The sequence below is a fragment of the Myxine glutinosa genome, chromosome 2, assembly GCF_964187855.1.
Source record: "Myxine glutinosa chromosome 2, kmMyxGlut1.1, whole genome shotgun sequence".
Taxonomy (NCBI): Eukaryota; Metazoa; Chordata; class Myxini; order Myxiniformes; family Myxinidae; genus Myxine; species Myxine glutinosa.
In genome coordinates, this window is record NC_136262.1 from 205914500 (window position 1) to 205929761 (window position 15262).

The following is a 15262-nucleotide window of genomic DNA, read 5'->3' on the forward strand; positions in this document are numbered from 1 at the left end:
ACACCATCAGAGACTCCTCCTCACTCACCACATTCAAAACATCACTCAAGACCCACCTGTTCAACACTGCATTCAACATTTAACCCACAGCATCTAACCCCTGACTATCTCCTCTCCTTCTCCCTCCTTTGTGCTTTGAATATTTCCCTATTGATTCTTCTTTTTTTGCAATTGTTTTTATGTTTTGCTATGCATTATGTTTTGCACTCTGTCAAAGCGTCTTTGGGCTTCCTGAAAAGCGCTATATAAAATAAATGCATTATTATTATTATTATTATACATATATATATATATATATATATATATATATATATATATATATATATATATATATATATATATATATATATATATATATATATATATATTGTGAGAAACCACCGGTGAAACCACCTGTTCTCACCCAGATTTGGTGCCCCGCCCACCGCGTGACGTGGCCTCCTTGGAGCCTCACGCGATCGGGAGGCGATTCGGCACGTGATTGGTGGAGAGTCCAGAGAGCGCGGTCGCCATCTTATGCAACGGACGGGACTCGAAGGCTCCGAGTGGGAAATAGATAAAGGGATTTCCCTTAATCTTCATGACAGCCGCGTTGGGCTGATCGTTTACCGTTCTGTATTTTACGAGTGAGTAACTCCGGAAGAGAACGAGTGATTCCCGGATCTCGTGGATTGGAACCGTGAGTCAGATATTGCCTGCGTCGTGTTGGAGCTGCTGGCCGACCGTTCCTGCAGGCCTTGTGCGGTGTATTCCACTCTGTTACCCTCCGAGTCCCGGAGATCGTCGATTGGAACCGCGAGTGATCTTGCCTGCGTACTGTTTGGAGCTTCTGGGGCCGACAGTTCCTGCAGGCTTTGTGCAGTGTATTCCATTCTGTTACCATTTATGGTTTTTGTGATCGAGCCAATAAAGCATCGTGCCTTACCCCTAGAAGGCCGATTAAAACACAATTGTGTTTATTGAGTTCTCTCTGTCCACTCCGTGGACTACTTGAAGCCCGGACATTAACGTCCGTATTCCGTGCTGGGAACCATTTCACAGCCGGGATCGCGACAATATATATATATATATATATATATATATATATATATATATATATATATATATATATATATATACACACACAGACTTGGCATTTAATATGGAATAATTTTTTTTTCTTGATTTGGGTTTAATTTCTTCACTCAGTATATCAATCTGGTGAGTTTCTTTTACACTTTGGTGATTTATTTGTTAAAAGAATCATGTCACTGATTGTCGCAGCAAGAAGTCAACAACAGGATTATATCACAGGTGGCGTGGCAAAATGTACGGACAGGTGCATTTGATGACTGGCTTCACAGTCGGGTATACAAGGGTTGTTGCGTTCTGTATTAGTGGAAAACAACTGCTGCACGTCTCCAAAAGTTATTGCCGCTTCCTCTGGAGATGGTCCGTCAACTCGACAATGCTGTTTGTCATGGAGTGGTGGCTTTACGAAATTACGGCATGAAACAGCGTGCTATTGCTTCGCAGTATGGCATCACTCAAGGTCAGGTGTCAAAGGTACTGAAACGAAATGCTCAGAGGGGTGTCCCTACTCCAATACGGAGGCCAGGACGTCCCCGCAAACCACGAGGAGGGATGATCTCCAGCTGCACCGGTTAGTCCGCAATGGCCGTATCAAGTCAGCTAAGCGGCTTAGGGCTGAGTGGCAGCAACTGACAAATGTGCCTGTATCCAGGAGGCTAGTCAACCAACGACTGGTTCAAGCAGGCTATCATGCCAGTCGTCCCCTGAGAAAGCCACGCCTGACCAGACAACACCGCCAGCGCCGATTGCAGTGGGCCAGAGAGCACCGTCAATGGCAGCCAGGACACTGGAATCACGTGATCTTCAGTGACGAGTCTAGATTTCTGGTCTATCGTCAAGATGGCCATGTCCGAGTGCGCAGACAAGTGCATGAAGCCTACAACAAAGATTGTATAGTGCCAAGAGTCCAAGCTGGAGGTGGTGGGGTGACCGTTTAGGCTGCTTTTCATGCAGGGGGCAAAACTGACCTGGTTGTTCTGAATGGAAACCTGAACCATTTCAAGCACAGTGCCATTCTGGAAGAAACATTGCTTCCATTTGTTCGTGCAGCCTTTCAAGGAAACTTTGTCTTCCAAGATGACAATGCACAGCCTCATCGTGCTCGTATGATCCAACACTTTCTTGCTGACCGTGGTGTAGAGCATATGGAGTGTCCTGCCATGTCCCCGGATATGAATCCGATAGAGAACTTGTGGGCAGAATTAACGCGTCAAATCGACAACTTGGACCAGCAGCCTGCCTCTGTGCGTGAATTGCAGCAGACTATTGTAACTGCATGGCAAGCGATTCCTGTCCAAACCTTGGCAAATCTCGTGAACAGCATGCCTCGACGTGTACGTGCTCTCCTGAATGCTCGTGGGGGTTACACGAAGTACTGAACTGTAATTTTACTGTCCATAATCCCAGTCGTAATTTAACTTTTGTTTTTGTTAAAAAAAAAATTTGGCTAATGTGCAAAATAAAGAGATACATCTGGAAAACGCACAGAAGTTTAACACAGTACTGTCAGTGAATTGAGTTCGATTTCAGTTTACATCACTTTGAAGGATCAATTTATTTGCTTCGAAATGTCAAATGTGGTTTTTGTTTCTTTTAAAGGTCACATTAACAAAATCTAGAATAATTTCAACCTAATTCCAATTAACTTTTTGTTCTTAGTCATCTTGAAAAGTAAGTTCACCCCCACAAAAAAAATATTCCATATTAAATGCCAAGTCTGTGTGTATATATATATATACACACTTGCTGGTGTTGGCTTGGCGGTTAGGTCGCTGGCTTGGGATCCTCGGATCCTGAGTTCGAATCCCGGTCGATCGCTGAATTAACACCAGGGGGGTTGACTCAGCCTGTCATCCTTCCGAGGTCGGCAAATTGAGTACCAGCTTGCTGGGATGAATGATCCGGTGTGTACCCCGATTTAGAATAGGTACACCGTATCCTTGCGCATCGTAAGAGGCGACCAAGGGTTGGCGTCAGGAAGGGCATCCGGCCATAAAAACATTGCCTCAAACAGGGCCCCATGAGGTCATGCGGCCTGCAAGGGCAACCCCCACTCTTAATTACTTACTTACTTAAGGTGGGTTTTCACGGGACTCACGAAGGATGCGAATGTCGAAAAAATGGCAAAGTCCAACATTCGGAGAAGTTTTTCTCCGAATGTGTCGCGACAATGGAGCCGTAAACCATTCTTGCGCAGTTTGTGCGTAGTTCTCACAACGTATGGGCGAATGTCGTGTGTAGCATTGCCGAACTATGGCCAGTCCACATACACGAAGAACACGCGACTAAAATGCGAACAACACGAATGTTGGACGAATCTCGGGCAACATTCGTGCGGACATTTCGCGACACATGCGAACGTTTTGCGCATATTTCGCGAATAATGAACGTCGTGCGACATTCATGCGAAATTTGTACATATGTCGCGCGATTATCTTGCGACCGGCGATCCGACCGACACTTGGGCAGTATATAAATGCCTTGAAATGTATTGCCAGCAGTTCTTGCCCATAGGTCAGTAATGCGGATTTGCCACCAGACACGTGCGCCAAACGTTCATGAGAACTTCGCACGAAGACGGACGCGAACAGTTCGTGAATAGGTCGAGAAATGATCGGACGAACTTCGCTGCTTTCGCGAGACATGCGCGAGACATTATCCAAACAGTCGGAATCTGTTTGGGGTTTAACGAAGATTTTGCGAACATCACGCACGTCGTGAGTAGGTCGTGCGCATATGACGAAGCTTTTTAGACATTTTTGAGAGCAAATCACGACCCGGGATGCTGGAAACGTTCGCTATAAATTTCAAACTTTTTTGAAATACCCGCCGAACAAAAAACGACTCCTGTGAACAATTGACGACGCTTCCGAACCCCCGCGCATGTTTGGCGAACTTTTGGAGCCTAACATACGAATGTTGGACTTTGCCATTTTTTCGACATTCGCATCCTTCGCGAGTCCCGTGAAAACCCACCTTTACTGCGTCGAGCTTGCTCGGCATTCCATGACACGTTTCTTCCATTCATCTCTGTCACTCATGGCATTCGGTAGTTCGTTAACCAGACACCCAGTATCATTTGTAAGCTGATCGATATATGTTTTCGCAGGTCTCCCTGGTGCCTGTTTGCCGTGAGTTGGTAACCGCCACTCTAGCGGGGAAAAATGGCCTTAAAACGATCATTCATTTATTTATTTATTTATATATATATATATATATATATATATATATATATATATATATATATAAATTATGAACAGACCAATTAAGGTTAACCATTTTGGAATTGCCACTCTTTCATCTAAATTCTGAAAATTATGTTTAAAATAAAATTTTGAATTGCACATTTCGTGCTAGCAACGGCAGGTGAAGGTGTCCATTGAGCATATCCAAGTCGAGGTAAGCACACACAGCACATGCTCAAGAAGCCTCGTTTAGCATTCGTTTGTCATTTTGAAAGTCACGTATTGCTACTTGCTGTTTTTGGCTCAAATACAATTTGATAATGATTGTCCTTCTTACATTGTCTTCAAAGAAAACAAATGCAGTTTGTGTATTTCTGCTACACCATGCTGGTTCTCTTCCTGTAATCCAAGCAAACAATTATTTTGCACCCATTACTGTTAAATACCCACATTGGTCCTGTTTTCGTTCACAACCACCCAAGTGCTCTGTAATTATGATAGTCTTGCACCTGTCTGTACCATCTTTTTTAGCTTTCCTGCTGTTCAACATGCCAAGTGAGCATCAGCATGTTGTGATGTCCCGTGATTATGGTGCTGACACTGTCAAGCGTACAAATCCGACCGGATTCCATTATTGCGCTGCACTTGATAACCCTTGGAATGACATGCACTAAGAAACCATTCTGCATCGCATCAACACGCGCTGTCGAGACGCGATTGTAAACCATAGTGCTTTTGTTGAAATATTTCAATTGGTCCAAAATGCAAGCAGTTTACGGCCTGTCAAAGTTTTGAATCACACCGGCTTATTTCGTGCGAGTTTTCACGGGGTCTTGCACCTAACCGTAGACTTTATGCGTGTTGTCAACCTGCATGTCAATTATCAATTAAAGTTATCGTAAAATATATTCCCACCTTTTATTCTCACATTCGGTTTTGAGATTTCTTTTGTCAACAGTGGGCCTTTATCGGGGTCCTTGTATATGTATTTGCAGTAAATCACATTCTGTTCGTTTAAGCTCTTCTCTTCAAAAAGGAAAAAAAAAATTGCTGCAAAAACGTTTTAGACAATTGTATTTTCAATGGAACATTCTTAAATTGGCCAAAAAAAAACAAACTTGCATCACATGTAGTAATTTGCTGGCTCTTTGCATAGCTGAACAGTGAAATGGTGCCGTAATAGGCATTTGTTTCCTCTATTTCCTCCATCAGTACAGAAGCGCTTTGACTGTGCCACAAATTGCTGTAATTATTCTCTTCGTTATGATTTCACACAATCATTTTAATCCAGCCCTGTTTTTAATCAGGCTGGTTTAAATGATGTCATTGCTTTGTATCCGCAAAGTGAAATGCGAATTTAAAATGCATCAAATTGCCACATTTCGGAAATACACAACAGTTAAGTGAATTTAGATTGAGGAGGACATCGTATGCTGTTTTATTTCGTATATGTCGCCACCAAACTGCTCTTCTGCTGTGAAAAGCCTCTTGGTTGCTGAAGGCCTAGAATTTGTTTGGATGATCGTAACTCCCAGGATCGTGTTGATTGGCCCTTTGGTGGTGCTCAATGTAATTTGCATATGCCAAACTACCCATGAAACATCATGGTGTAATGTTGGGGCCGTTTACAGGCTCATTTGGTGTAACATTGCTTCGCAGGCGAAATAGACCTTTTACTTTCAACATAATCGGGCATTCTGAGTTTGTAAAACTAAACGTCTTTGTAATCTGAGGTAAAGCCAGAGGACAGTAAATAGATTATATTTATAGCGATTACTTTACAGTTACACCTTGAACTTATTAGTGAATGGCATTATGAAACTGTTTTAATCGTTTCCTTCACTGGCGAGTACACTCAGTTTGAAGAATGGAAAGAGCAGTGTTTGCGGAAGGCAGACCTGAGCCGCAAGGGGGCTGTGGATGTCGGCCTTGTGTCGGTGTTGCAGGAACTCAATGGCAACTCGAATTTTTTCTGCACAAGCTCCTGTTCGGGACGCATACTTTTGATTGAAGCGGAAAGTGCAGCTGGAGTGCAGAAACAAGGTTGCACCTGGTTGTTTGTTTCTCACAGCCTTGTCTTGGCAAAGGATTTGGAAAAAGCCCTGGAGTCTGTCAGCAGAGACGTCACCCTTAAATTTGAGGCATTTGTGCTACACGTTCAATGCTGGCGCTTGGATGATGCAAGGCTCCTGGAATGGTACCCATCCTTCGACATTGCCTGTGGTCAAAGTGGATTGGTGGAAGGCAATTCGAAGCACTCATGGTCTCGAGGTGCCATTATGCCGAAGTGGTGTGCTGTTGGTTTCCAATGAATACCTAGAGTTCCTTGCTCACACAGCTAATGAAAAAATGAAAGATACACACACACACACATACACACACACACATACACACACAGCTAATGAAAAAATGAAAGATAACTGGAGCAAGATAGAAAGAGTGAGGGGGCGAGTGAGGCGTACTTCGAGCTCTCCACGGCATCGAAGTTTGAGTGTTTTCCCATTCTTGTCTTTGTCAAATTTCCACTGGTTATTTTGCTGTGTACGTGTTATTGTGTGTTTCTAGTTGGTGTTGGTTAGTAATTCGTGCAAACCTGTGTGTAGTTAATCGTTTTCTGAGTCGTACCTCGTGCGCGGCCTGGTAACTTGGGGCTTCCCTCCCCCCTTCGGTGTTTTGTCGGTTTGGGTTATTTCCTTCGCTGTATTGCTTGTTTCTTTTATTTTGTTTTCTCCCCCTCACCTCACCTCCCGAGACAAAGAATTATATATTGATTCTTTCTCTCCTCCCGGACACGTGCTTGTTCGCTCTCCTCCTCGTCTCGACTTGTGCCCCGCCCCCTGTATCTCGTTTTCTTCCGCCTCTGCTCCTTCCTTCTCAAATCCACGTTCTTGCTTGGAGACTTTTCCCCGGATTTTTTTTTTGATTTTTTTTTTTTTTTTCATGGTTCTGTTTGGATATTGTTGGAATATATTTAAACCGCAGCCGTGATGCTGACGCCCCCCCCCCCCCCACCCCCCAGAATTTACATGTTTTAAACGTTTCCTAGTGTGTACCCTGGTCAGAATAGGTACACCGTATCCCTGCGTGTCGTAAGAGACGACTAAGAGGGTTGGCGTCAGGAAGGGCATCCGGCCATAAAAACATTGCCTCAAAAAGAGAACCATGACAATCACAAGTACATATGGGCAGGGTGCAGCCCGAAGTGGAGATCGGTTTCTGAGGTTTGGGACATGGAATGTAGGGACAATGACAGGGAGATCAGGAGAAGTGGTGGAAGTATTGGTCAGAAGAAGAGTGGACATATGTTGTGTGCAAGAGACGAGATGGAAGGGAAGTGGTGTGAGAATGGTGAAGGGTAGGCAGGGACAGAAATACAAGTTTGTGTGGCAAGGGTGCCCGGAGGGCGTGAATGGTGTTGGTGTCCTGTTTTCTGAGGAGTTTGTAGACAGTGTGGTGAGTGTGACTAGAGTGAGTGATAGGTTGATGATGGTGAAAATGATGATTGGAAAGCTCTTGGTGAACGTCATCTCGGGATATGCTCTGCAGGTTGGTCGAAGCGATGAAGAGAAGGACAAGTTCTGGTGTGCGATAGAGAAGCTGATGGAAAACGTGAAAGATGAGGAAGTTGTTGTGGTGGGAGGAGACCTAAATGGACATGTGGGAAGGAGTATGGACGGTTTTGAGGGAGTTCATGGGGGTTACGGATATGGTGTGAGAAATGGAGAAGGTGAAAGGATTTTGGAGTTTGCTGATGGAGCTGATTTGTTGATTTGTAATACTCAGTTCCAGAAAGAGGACAATAAGCTTGTTACATACACGTCAGGTGGGTCGACGACAACCGTTGACTACCTGATGGTGTGTAGGCGAGATAGGGGGCACCTCCGGGACACAAAGGTGATCCCGGGGGAGGAGGCTGTTTCACAGCACCACTTGGTTGTCTGCGACATAAGGGTGAAAGGTGCGAGGAGAGCTCGGCGGGTGAAGTACCAACCGAGAATGAAGGTGTGGAGGTTGAAAGAGGTGACAGTGAGGGAGGCTTTAAAAGAGAGGCTGAGTAGGGTAGAGGATGATGTGGTTGAGCTTGAAAGTGGTTGGATGTCAATGAAAGCTAGTCTGTTGGGAGCCGTTGGTGAGGTATGTGGATGGACAAAAGGACCACCGAGGCACTCGGAAACATGGTGGTGGGATGTTGAAGTTGGAAAGAGGATTGACGAGAAGAGGAAGAAGTTCAAAGAGTGGCAGAAGGCGAAGGGTACGGGAGCAGAAACAGCAGAGCATGAAAGTTATAAGGCAGCCAGGAAGGCTGCAAAGAAAGAGGTAGCAAAGGCGCAGGAGGCATGTAGGAAAATGTTCGGAGAACGCTTGGATTCGGAAGAGGGTCAGAAAGCAGTATTCAGGATTGCAAAGCACATAGCGAAAGAGAGGTGTGATGTGATGGGGGTGAGTTGCTTGAAGGATGAAGTGGGACAAATCGTTGTCGACCCAGATGGAATTAAAGGAAGATGGAAAAGATATATGGAAATGCTGTTGAATACAGAGAATGAATGGGATGGCAACATAGAGAGTAACCCAGTTTTAGGACCGGCAGAGAAGATAACTGAGAAGGAAGTTGAGGAAGCGATAAAAGCAATGAAGAGTGGAAAAGCGGGAGGGCCGACGGGAGTTGTGGGAGATATGTTGAAGGCAGCAGGAAGTTGGGGTGTGAAGAGAATGACAGAGATCTGTAATCTGGTGGTGAAAGAAGGCCGCATTCCAGTGGATTGGGAACTGAGTACCCTCGTCCCTCTATACAAGGGGAAAGGTGACCCTCTGGAGTGTGGCTCGTACCGAGCGATAAAGTTATTGGAGCATGGAATGAAGGTATTGGAAAGGGTGTTGGAAAGGAGGATAAGGAAGAAAGTGAAGATCGACGAAATGCAGTTTGGATTTATGCCAGGAAGAGGAACGACAGATGCGCTTTTCATTGTGAGGCAGTTGCAGGAGAAGTACATGGATAAGAGGAAGAAGTTGTTTTTTGGGTTTGTTGATCTGGAGAAAGCATTCGACAGGGTTCCACGCAAAGTATTGACATGGGCATTGAGGAAGTTAGGAGTGGAGGAATGGTTGATCAGAGTAGTGATGGCAATGTACAAAAGAGCACGCACAGCTGTAAGGACGAAGGACGGGAACAGTGGTGAGTTTGAGGTGAAGGTGGGAGTGCATCAGGGGTCGGTACTAAGTCCACTACTATTTGTAGCTGTGATGGAGGTGCTGGCTCAGAACGTAAAGGAGGGTTTACCGTGGGAGTTGTTGTATGCAGATGATCTGGTGTTGATTGCGGAAAGTATGGATGGACTGAAGGAAAAGATGAACAAGTGGAAGGAATGTATGGAGACAAAAGGTCTGAAGGTGAATATCGGAAAGACAAAGGTGATGGCAAGTGGTAAAGCATGTGGTGAGGTGGAAAGAACTGGGAAGTGGCCGTGTGCTGTGTGCAGGAAGGGTGTCGGAGTGAACTCCATTCAATGTACAATGTGTGCTGAGTGGGTTCATCAAAAATGTAGTGGTCTGAGAGGGTCATTTACCAGTGTGGCAGCTACATTCAAATGTAAGGTGTGCGCAGAGGGAGCTGCAGATGGAGGAAATGTTGAGTTGGATCTTGGAGGCGGCGTGAAGCTGGAAGGTGTGAAAACATTTTGCTACCTCGGAGACATGCTGAATGGAGAAGGTGGATCAGACTCGGCAACGGTTGCTCGAGTGAGATGTGCATGGAAGAAGTTTCGGGAACTGAGTGGCGTGCTGATGAGGAGGAGAGTGTCGCTGAAGCTGAAGGGAAAGGTGTATGCTGCATGTGTGAGAAGTGTTATGATTTATGGGAGCGAGACATGGGTAATGAACGTCGAGCAGCAACGAAGGCTGGAAAGGGTGGAAATGCGAATGGTTCGATGGATGTGCGGAGTATCGTTGAGAGAGAGGAAGACAAATGATGAATTGCGAAAGATGATGGGAATATTGCCTGTGATTGATGCTGTGAAGAGGAACAGGTTGAGATGGTTTGGTCATGTATTGAGGAAGGATGAAAGTGACTGGTTGAGAAGAGTGATGGAAGTTAATGTAGAAGGAAGTAGAGGACGGGGAAGACCGAGAAAGACTTGGCTAAAGATGGTGGAAGAAGAAATGCGGGCAAGGGGGTTAACAAGGAGAGATGCAGAAAATAGGGCAAAATGGAGAAGATTGTCATGGGGACCGCAAGGCTAACCCCCGCTCTAGCAGGGAAAATGGCCTTAAAATGCATGTTGTGTGTTGTATAATCGGGCATTCTCTAGGCTTCAGAGGCGCACAGCCAACCATGTGGCTCATGCTGTATTGTACGAGGTCGAATAATCCTGCTTATTGATTATCTGCTTTTTCTCTAGCATTTTTTCAATTTTAAAAGATTCAAACGGAGTTCCAAAGGTTTTCAAAATAAATCTGGTTAATGGCTGATAAGAAAAGTTACTTTGAATATTGTTTACGGTTGATGATGTCACTTGCAGCCAAAGCTGGAATTGAATTGAACAATAAGTTAGAATCTTTATAAAGTTTTGCATTTGAAAGACTTTTATGCAACAAATATTTTTGAATGGCTTTTCGAGTGAACAGGATGGAATACACTTTTGTTTCCTTTTGTGGGAATGGAGTCACCGATGGCATAATGTGGGGGTGGGAAGGTGGGGGACATCAGAGGACTGATATACAGTCACGTGAAAAAGTAAGTACACCCCGTGTAAAGTTTTGACTTTTTCAGGATATTTCAACATACAGCTATTTGATCTTCATTTCAACAATATTGAGAGATAAAGGTGATATAATATAACAAATATCATGAAGCATTTACATTTTTTCGTCCATTATATAATTTAAATACACATAAATGCAAATTTCGCATGTGGAAAAAGTAAGTACACCCCTACATTTATTACTTCTTCAAATACCTAAAATTAGAATCAGGTGCACCAGCTCAGGTGCAAATGATTAGAACATCGTTAGACAGGATCTTGGACGAACCTGTCTTATTTATACCTCAGACATTTCGTTTGGTTTGCTCTTTGTTGTTGAAGTGTGTGGCGTCACCATGCCTAGATCAAAAGAGCTCTCTGTGGCCTCCAGAAAGAAGGTTGTAGATGCCTACGAGTCTGGGAAGGGATTTAAAAAGATCTCCAAACAAATTGAAATCAATCATTCGACTGTCCGGAAGATCATCTACAAGTGGAGAAGATTCCAAACAACTGCCTACTTGTTCAGGCCAGGCCGCCCCAGCAAGTTCAGCCTGAGAGCAGACCGCAAGATGCTGAAAGAAGTCTCTAAGAACCCCAGAATGTCATCACGGGACCTACAGGTAGCTCGTGCCACTGTTGATGTCAAAGTGCACGAGTCTACGATTATAAAGAGGCTGCACAAATTTGATCTACATGGGAGGTGTGCCAGGAGGAAACCTTTGCTGTCCAGAAAGAACATCAGGACAAGACTAAAGTTTGCCAATGAACACCGAGGCAAAGACCAGCACTTCTGGAACAATGTGCTCTGGACAGATGAGTCAAAGGTAGAGCTATTTGGCCACAGTACCAGAAGACATGTTTGGCGAAAACCAAAGACAGCATTTGACCACAAGAACCTGATACCAACTGTAAAGCATGGTGGTGAAAATATCATGGCTTGGGGCAGCTTTGCTGCATCAGGGCCTGGGTAGCTCACCATCATAGAATCCACTATGAATTCTTCATGGTACCAGAGGGTGCTTGAGGATAATGTGAGGCCATCTGTCGGAAAGTTGAAGCTCAACTGAAGGTGGACCTTGCAACATGACAATGACCCTAAACACACCAGTGAATCCACCAATGAATGGCTAAAAAGAAAGACATGGAGGGTTCTGGAATGGCCAAGTCAAAGCCCGGATCTAAATCACATCGAGATGTTGTGGGGGGATTTGAAACGAGCTGTGCATGCTAGAAACCCCTCAAACATCGCACAGCTGAAAGAATTCTGCATGGAGGAGTGGGCAAAAATTTCTCCCAGTCGATGTCAGAGACTTGTAGACAGTTATAAGAATCGTCTACTTGAGGTTGTTTCTGCCAAAGGGGGCAATACCACCTATTCGAGCCAAGGGTGTACTTACTTTTTCCACATGCGAAATTTGCATTTATGTTTATTTAAATTATACAATGGACTACAAAATGTAAATGTTTAATGATATTTGTTATATTATATCACCTTTATCTGTCAATATTGTTGAAACTAGGGCATGCCCGTACTATATATATGCCCGTACTATATATATATCTAAAATTATATCCCCCCCCCTCTATTTACATGAAATGGTTTGGTCCATTCGCAACGCCAAAGCGAACGGCGAACGGCTTGCGAGTACAGTGACAATCCCCCCCCCTCTATTTACATGAAATGGTTTGGTCCATTCGCAACGACCACAGAACCCCCCCCTCTATTTACATGAAATGGTGTGGTCCATTCGCAACGCCAAAGCGAACGGCGAACGGCTAAATCGCCATAGCTCGGTAACTACTTGTCCGATTAATATGAAACCTTGAAAAGGCACATCCTCGGGTCCCCAGCAATATACCTGGCAAGTTTAAAGTATATCGGACCCGTGGTTGTCGAGAAACAGCGGTCACAAACAAACATACACACACACAGAGATTAGTGGAATTATAGATAGATGAAGATCAAATAGCTGTATGTTGAAATATGTTGAAAAAGTCGAAACTTTACATGGGTTGTACTTACTTTTTCACGTGACTGTATAGTGTATATATCGTATAGTGACTAGTAAGACGCCACTCGATCGCCCAGATGCATTCCGCCTGACTACGTGATCATCCAATATGCGATGAAGATGTAAAAGGAAACCAAAGTAAATGACAGAGGTCGGTTCCATCCAGCTTTCCATGCTGTTTGTTTTCACGATGTGTTGACACACGATGCAAAAATGTGTGATTGCGTGGTGTCTCATCACACATGAAATCTCCCTGCCTTCTTTGCCTACCCTTGACCTTTCTTCTTCTACATGTCCTATGTTGGCCTTTTTCTCTCGCCCCCACCCACTTACCCAATCCAGGCTGTTGGTTTGTTGACCTCCCACCCTTATCATATTTAGCTCCTCCGTGAGGCTTGCTCAAAGTCTGGTCTTATTTATTGGGAAATGTGAAATATATGAATTCATTTGGAACCACCTTTAGAGGCCATGAAATATATGAATTAATTACATAATAATAATTGCAAAATTAGATTCTGGTGCTCCTTTAAAGTTATTCTTGAAGAATAATAAAAGACTGCTATCTTCTGTTCATGAACATTTTGTTTAACCCATTGCACGAGTAAAGATTAACAAAATGCATGATACTTCAGCAATTGGAGTTTGTGCATGGAATCCACAGATGATTAATTGAAAGCGACTCTATCCATTCCTGCCCTATTTACCAGGCTTTTGCCTGTTGGTGGATTTTCATTCCCCTCCACTATCCCCTATCCCCTTCCCATGGTGGTGGGATGATGAAGTTGGAAAGAGGATTGACGAGAAGAGGAAGAAGTTCAAGGAGTGGCAGAAGGCGAAGGGTACGGGAGCAGAAACAGCAGAGCATGAAAGTTATAAGGCAGCCAGGAAGGCTGCAAAGAAAGAGGTAGCAAAGGCGCAGGAGGCATGTAGGAAAATGTTCGGAGAACGCTTGGATTCGGAAGAGGGTCAGAAAGCAGTATTCAGGATTGCAAAGCACATAGCGAAAGAGAGGTGTGATGTGATGGGGGTGAGTTGCTTGAAGGATGAAGTGGGACAAATCGTTGTCGACCCAGATGGAATTAAAGGAAGATGGAAAAGATATATGGAAATGCTGTTGAATACAGAGAATGAATGGGATGGCAACATAGAGAGTAACCCAGTTTTAGGACCGGCAGAGAAGATAACTGAGAAGGAAGTTGAGGAAGCAATAAAAGCAATGAAGAGTGGAAAAGCGGGAGGGCCGACGGGAGTTGTGGGAGATATGTTGAAGGCAGCAGGAAGTTGGGGTGTGAAGAGAATGACAGAGATCTGTAATCTGGTGGTGAAAGAAGGCCGCATTCCAGTGGATTGGGAACTGAGTACCCTCGTCCCTCTATACAAGGGGAAAGGTGACCCTCTGGAGTGTGGCTCGTACCGAGCGATAAAGTTATTGGAGCATGGAATGAAGGTATTGGAAAGGGTGTTGGAGAGGAGGATAAGGAAGAAAGTGAAGATCGACGAAATGCAGTTTGGATTTATGCCAGGAAGAGGAACGACAGATGCGCTTTTCATTGTGAGGCAGTTGCAGGAGAAGTACATGGAGAAGAGGAAGAAGTTGTTTTTGGGGTTTGTTGATCTGGAGAAAGCATTCGATAGGGTTCCACGCAAAGTATTGACATGGGCATTGAGGAAGTTAGGAGTGGAGGAATGGTTGATCAGAGTAGTGAAGGCAATGTACAAAAGAGCGCGCACAGCTGTAAGGACGAAGGACGGGAACAGTGGTGAGTTTGAGGTGAAGGTGGGAGTGCATCAGGGGTCGGTACTAAGTCCACTACTATTTGTAGCTGTGATGGAGGTGCTGGCTCAGAACGTAAAGGAGGGTTTACCGTGGGAGTTGTTGTATGCAGATGATCTGGTGTTGATTGCGGAAAGTATGGATGGACTGAAGGAAAAGATGAACAAGTGGAAGGAATGTATGGAGACAAAAGGTCTGAAGGTGAATATCGGAAAGACGAAGGTGATGGCAAGTGGTAAAGCATGTGGTGAGGTGGAAAGAACTGGGAAGTGGCCGTGTGCTGTGTGCAGGAAGGGTGTCGGAGTGAACTCCATTCAATGCACAATGTGCGCTGAGTGGGTTCATCAAAAATGTAGTGGTCTGAGAGGGTCATTTACCAGTGTGGCAGCTACATTCAAATGTAAGGTGTGCACAGAGGGAGCTGCAGATGGAGGAAATGTTGAGTTGGATCTTGGAGATGGCGTGAAGCTGGAAGGTGTGAAA

At 44.6% G+C, this 15262-nt stretch overlaps 1 protein-coding gene and 1 pseudogene across 1 annotated transcript in view; both read left to right on the forward strand.

Annotated features, from left to right (window-relative positions):
- The window catches only part of LOC137420910 (PDZ domain-containing protein 8), a 53606-nt gene that overhangs the window by 22448 nt on the left and 15896 nt on the right, over positions 1-15262 (forward strand). The window lies entirely within an intron of this gene.
- LOC144890987 (tRNA wybutosine-synthesizing protein 3 homolog pseudogene) lies at positions 4805-7156 on the forward strand (annotated as a pseudogene).